Below are 6,504 nucleotides of genomic sequence, written 5' to 3' on the forward strand. Positions count from 1 at the left end.
AGCTGTGCTTATGCAAAAGTCACCAGACGATCGACAGTTCCACCCAGTATAATTTAGGAGTAAAAAAACGAAGGACGCACAGCGACACACAGCACATCAAGTAATAAGCTTGGGATATAAGCTGTCATCGAAGCCTTAGACAAGTTTCGAGTTTACCTTTTAGGCTTCCCATTTAAGTTGATCACAGACGTTAGAAAAGCAAATACAATATAACCTTTTTACCCATTTTCAATGGGTTCAGGGAATAAAAAACAGCACTTATGACCCACTGTATGAAAAGCAACCACACACCAAATTTCGATGCGACGACACAACAAGAACAACACTATAACAAAAGACATGCATTAGAAATGTTACACATAATAAACACACCGAACAACAGACGACTAAACTACAAAACGGACACCGAAAACTGCGGTCACATATACAGACATCTATTGAATTGTCAAATAGTTTCAAGCTCCAAGTCTTAAACAACGTACATTGGTGGCCAAAAATATTTTGACAACACGGTGCAAAAAGTAAAATCGCATATTTCTGCCATCTTACAGAAAGAGAGAATAATTAGAGCTTTAGAAGAGCAAAAGATTGCATTGATAACGGAACGCATTTGTTTCCTATAATTATCTGCGTAGCAGAATTTGATTATTCGGCTGGACAAAAGTATTTTGACATTACTTTCAATTTTTATTTTCGTTGAATCGCATGCAGTAAAGAACACGTGCTCCAATTTCTTAGGGTTTTTTTGCGATCTTTATAAATAACAATTTGTGTTTCATCGCATATATTGTGAGCTTATTAGAAACGAAATGGTAACGAAGTATAATGCAGGTATCTATTTTAGAAGCTATATGTCAAGTTTGGTGACTCTAGCTATTATTATTTACCAAAATTGCCCAAAAAACAGGATATCGATATCGATTTTTATCGATTGCTTCGAAAAGAAGTAAGTTATCGATTATCGGAAACAAACTCGATCTGCGCAGCCACTAGGAGCACCTATATCTAAAATTTCAAGCTCTTATAGGTTCTGAGATCCTTGCGTTCATACATACGGACAAAAGGACGGACGGACGGACGGACAGACAGACAGACGGACAGAAAGACAGACGGACATGGCTAGATCGACTCGGCTATTGGTGCTGATCAAGAATATATATACTTTATGGAGTCGGAGATGCTTCCTCCTGCCTGTTACATACATTTGGATTTTGCACAGTTAGTGTTAGTGTCCTGAAGACGGTTGCCTAAGTGCAGCCGAAATATATTGGTTAGATTAAACCAAATTGCGTTTCAATTTGGTTTTGAATAACTAAACCCCGGACGTCGAGCCAGCTAAACAAAAAACAATTTATAAAATGGAAAGGTCGCCAAACATATCAGTAAATACCTATCAATATGTAAAAGAAAAACGTATTATTTTCTCTGAGAAATCACAGTCTGTTGTCGTTATTTGATGGCCTTAATGAATCAAAAAGTTGCTATGCAAATACGTATTTGATCTTATGGTTTTCTGATATTGGTTTTCTGATAATTTAAAATTGTGTAATACTTGCAGAGCAAATATTTGTTCATTGGTGACTACGTTAAGTTTTTCGTATATATATCATCGGCAACATCGCAGTTGTACATACTTTGCGGCAATGGAGATACATTAATACAACATGTAAGTATAAAATTAGTTTGTTACTGCAGTATGTTGTTGTACCCACTTAATAAAAATGTTCTATAATACTTTAAAAATTATTATTGCTTTAAATGTCAAATCTGGGTCAAAATGGAATGTTAGGAATTTGGTAAGCAATAAATGTTGGAACACCAACTTAATTATGAAAGTAACAGACTCTAGTTGGGAGTCCTGACTAGGGGATACCCTGAACCATCTTAAACCAGCACCAAATGCAGCTCGCGTTACGACCCAATTTGCTCAAAAACAGCAATAAAAAAACATTTTTGAAATAAGTGCATCCCAGTCCGTCTCGAACCCGTAGTGCCCGCGCTACTTGCCACCGCCTAAATTCGACAGCCTTTAAAATAGCAACACATAAATACAGCACAGAAAACAAAACAATCGCAATTAAAACGAGAAAGAAAGGCTATCTTCGGCACGCCGAAGATCTAATACCCTTGCAGACCCAACCTTTTCATAAGCATAGTGCTTTGCCGTATCTAAGAGGCAGAGGGAAAATAGCTAATGCCGAGTTTGGTCAATATAACTTGATAAACAAAAAAGGTTTTTAATTAAAAACCTAGTTTTCGACCGATCGCTCCTATGGCAGATATATGATATAGTAGTCCGATCTTCATAGGATTTTGCATATATATGAGAAGCTTAGTAAAACTAATAAATGCCGAGTTTGGTCAAGATATCTTGATAAACAAAAGGTTTTTTCATACAAAAACTTAATTTTCGACCGATCGTTCCTATGGCAGCTATATGATATAGTGGTCCGATCTTAATAGGATTTTGCATATATATGAGGAGTATAGTAAAACTAATAAGTGCCGAGTTTGGTCAAGATATCTTGAAAAACAAAATGCTTTTTCATACAAATATTATATAGTGGTCCGATCTAGCTGGTTTTGACAGCAGAAAGAGGGACTTCTGCAAAGTTTCATTAAGATAGCTTTAAAACTGAGAGACTAGTTCGCATAGAAACAGACAGACGGACAGACGGACAGACAGACAGACGGACATGGCTATATCGACTCGGCTGTTGATGCTGATCAAGAATATATATACTTTATGGGGTCGGAGATGTCTCCATCTATGCGTTACACATTTCACGACAAAATTATAATACCCTCTGCAAGGGTATAAAATAAGAACCCATTGAAAATGGGTTAAAAGGGCATTATGTATTTGTGCAAATGTATGTAACAGGCAGAAAGTATACATATTCTTGATCAGCATCAATAGCCGAGTCGATCTATCATATCTATTTGGTGACTCTAGCTTTTATTATTAATTTCTTGTTATATGCTCAAAAAACAGGATTTCGAGTTAGATACTTATCGATTTCTTGAAAACGGGCCAGTTATCGATGATCGGAAACAAAATCGTACTGCGCGGGAACTAGGAGGACCTTATTTCAAGTCTTTAGCTCTCATGGGTTTTGATATCTTTGCGTTCATACATACTGATGAACAGACATACATGGAAATATCGACTCGTCTATTAATACAGGTCAAGAATATTTATACTTTATGCCGTCGGAGATGCTTCCTTCTGCCTACGACATACATTTACACAAGCATATTATACCGTCTTTAATTTCATATTCCACTGGCTAAGGCTCCATGGAAGCGCCATGTATCCAACGAGTACATAAAAGTCAATAATTTTTTTTTGACTACTAATCCAAAATACGTTTCCATTGAAAAATTTAAATAATCTGAAGAATACAGAGTAATAACACCACATATACATTTTGTTCCAATATAAATGTCATATGCGCATTTCCATATTTCCTTTTCCAAAATGTTCAATTTAACGAATACAACACACATGCACATTATTTTCGTAGAGTGCGGGTGCGTTTTTAACTGCTCCATATGAAATACGGAAATCAATGGAAGTGAAGTTAGTGTACGTGCGGAGTGTATTGGGTCATAGGCCCAATACACCAAAAGGTGCTCGTCGGTACTCACTGCAAAGCACGTGCAGAGTGTTCCTTGTTAAAATGTTTCAAAGATCAGATCAGCTGGATTTGCACTATAGGGCAAAGAATGGCAGAGTCGTCGCCGGCAAATGCGAGTAATGAGCTGCGAAGAACTCTGAGAGGCACCCTAACCCAGCTGGTCGACAAGGCAACACAGAGAGTTGGACAGCGGTCAACGGACACAAGTGAACGCAGAAGCGTCCCAGAGCCAACGTCAATACAGTCCACGCAGTGGGTGACTGTAATGAGAGACATGAGAGGCTTGTTAAATGCGACCCAGCCCTCAAGCACCTGGCATGCGATGTGCTGGGCTTTGCAAAGGGCGATCTTCTGCTGCGCCTTAATAGGAAGCCAGAGCACAACACTAACGAGCTACAAGAAATACCTTAGAAGACCGGGCAATTGTGAGAACGCTGACTGAGACATGCTTGGTTGAGATCAGAGAACTGGATGAGTTGGCGACGAAGGAAGAAGTGCTCGAAGCTCGAAGTGCCAAAATTACACTCCCAGCTTTAAAAGCCCGGATACTTGTCGAGATATATAAGGTGAGGATGGGATGGATGGTCTGCCGAGTACGAGTAATTGATTAACCAAAGCGATGTTTTAAATGGCAGGGCTTCGGGCACATTGCGGCGAGCTGTTCCAGCGGAGATGACTTGAAAGGCGCATGTTTCAATTGCTGGGATGCATGACACGAAGGAAAGAATTGCTCGAATTCATAGCTGCACTAGACACATTAGTAGACGACACAGCCCTGGATATATTCGGGGTGGTACCGGATCGATAAGAGATCTAACCTTCACAACCTCTTCTCTTTACGGCGCAGCAAAATGGGAAATAAGCGACATACACACCGCAAGTCACCAATCTGCAATAATATGTACAATTGGCGAGTGATCTGTAGTAAAAACGAGAATCCTTAATCGAAGAGCTTACCGCTTAGAAACTTTCGATCCCGTGGCCTTTTCGGACGCAGTCCAATCGCTTGCTACAGCAGTCCAATCGCTTGCTACGCAGTCCAATCGCTTGCTACAGCCGGCAGCGCAGAGAGTAGAGCCTCCCAAATGTCAAATCACTTTACACGTACCTTCAATAAAAGCATGGAAAAACGGAAAACGTTTCGACGCTTCCACGAACAAACGTACTGGTGGAACGAGAATATTGCCGAAGCACGGCCGAACTGCGTCCAAGCCAGAGGGAGATATCATCGAGCCCGAGGTAGACCCAACCACGCCGAAAAGCAACTGAGTTATTAAAGGGCTAGAAAACAGCTAAAGAAGACAATTCGAGAAAGCAAGTGAGAATGCTTCCTGGAACTATGCGCCTCAGCCGAATATGATCATTGGGTCAAGGCATGTAAGACCGTCGTCAATAGACTCTACGCCGGCAAGCAAACGCAGACTTCTGTTCTAGCCAGAGATGCTTCAGGAGCTACTTGAAGCAAATCGGCCACGACAATACAGACGAGTGTTCTTTGTGCGGCAGAGAAACGCCAACCACATCATCTTCGAGTGTGGGTCAGGCAGGAACTGGAGGATAGCATGGGCAGACCTATGACGGTGGACAGCCTGATCAGGAACATGTTGGACACCGCAGAAATGTGGAAAGCAACCAGCACCTTTGCAGCAGAAGTAATGCTGGAACTCGGGAGAGCAGAGGAAGTTTAGGTAGCAACAACATGCCTGTGAAACAGTGCTTTGAAGCCGTTCCGTAAGCCATCTACACTACCTAATCATCACGTATCCCTCCAACTACATCCTAAGCGTAAAATTTAATATATTTATTAGACGATATCATGTTAATAAACAGAATAAAAAAAAAAACATACACAAGGCTGTGTGTAAGTGGCCTTTTGAATACTAGCACAGCTAGGAGGCACGGGGATCTAATTGCTCGGAGAGGTGCCTCTAGTAGGCGAAAAGATTCTGAATGCTATTAGCCTGGCAATGCCCAGATCGATTCCATTCCTGGGTAATTAAAGCAACTCGTGACCTCCGGTAGTGGCCATGGATAGGGGCTGCACACCCGTAACGTGCCTAGCTAACATAAGAAGGCGACTGTGACTGGGACCAGTAACGTCTTAGGTTGCGAACACTGGACAACCCCATGAGATTAGACGACCCCTGGGCTGACGGTCGACAGTATTCTAGCATCTCAGTAAACGGAGTGAAATCTGGTTGAAATGACTGCTAGGGTAGTGCTGTTACCGCCTCCGTCCAGTTAAAGCATGGCAAATCTCCAAGCACGCTCCTCGACTCGTCTTTGGCAATATAGGTTCAGGTGTAATATTCCTGCGGCCATTTTGTCCCTCATAATACCGCTCCAGGAAGTCAGAGCAGCACACGACGGATTCGTGAGAGCGAAAATGAATGGAATCACCGTTTACCTCGTCATAGCCGGAGACTTTAACGCGAAAGGGACCACCCTGCTAAATGAGTTCGCGTCTATCGGCTTGGGCCTTGCAAACGATGGGCAGGAGCTCACGTACTGCAAGGCCGATAGAGGCTCTATTATAGACCTCACCCCGCTCAGCAGCTCACTTTATAGGCTATCTACATGGAAAGTCAGCAATGAATTTACGTTCAGCGACCACCAAGCAGTACATTTAGAGATTCATGGGAGAGGATGGAGAAACCAGCAGCCGAAAACAACAGGCCCCAAATGGAAGGACAACTACCTAGACGAGGCAACCTACACGGATTCCCGGCTCCATGCTCAATGGACTTGGACGAAGTCAGCAGCAAACAAGGCACCTCATGGAAAACATCTCGGATGCGACTTATTCGTGCCCAGTAGGAAGCCAAACAGAAGAGCTGCTGGTGGAACGTGGAAATCAGCGACC

The sequence above is a fragment of the Drosophila novamexicana genome, unplaced genomic scaffold, assembly GCF_003285875.2.
Source record: "Drosophila novamexicana strain 15010-1031.04,08,12 unplaced genomic scaffold, DnovRS2.1 tig00001983-arrow-arrow-pilon, whole genome shotgun sequence".
Classification (NCBI taxonomy): Eukaryota; Metazoa; Arthropoda; class Insecta; order Diptera; family Drosophilidae; genus Drosophila; species Drosophila novamexicana.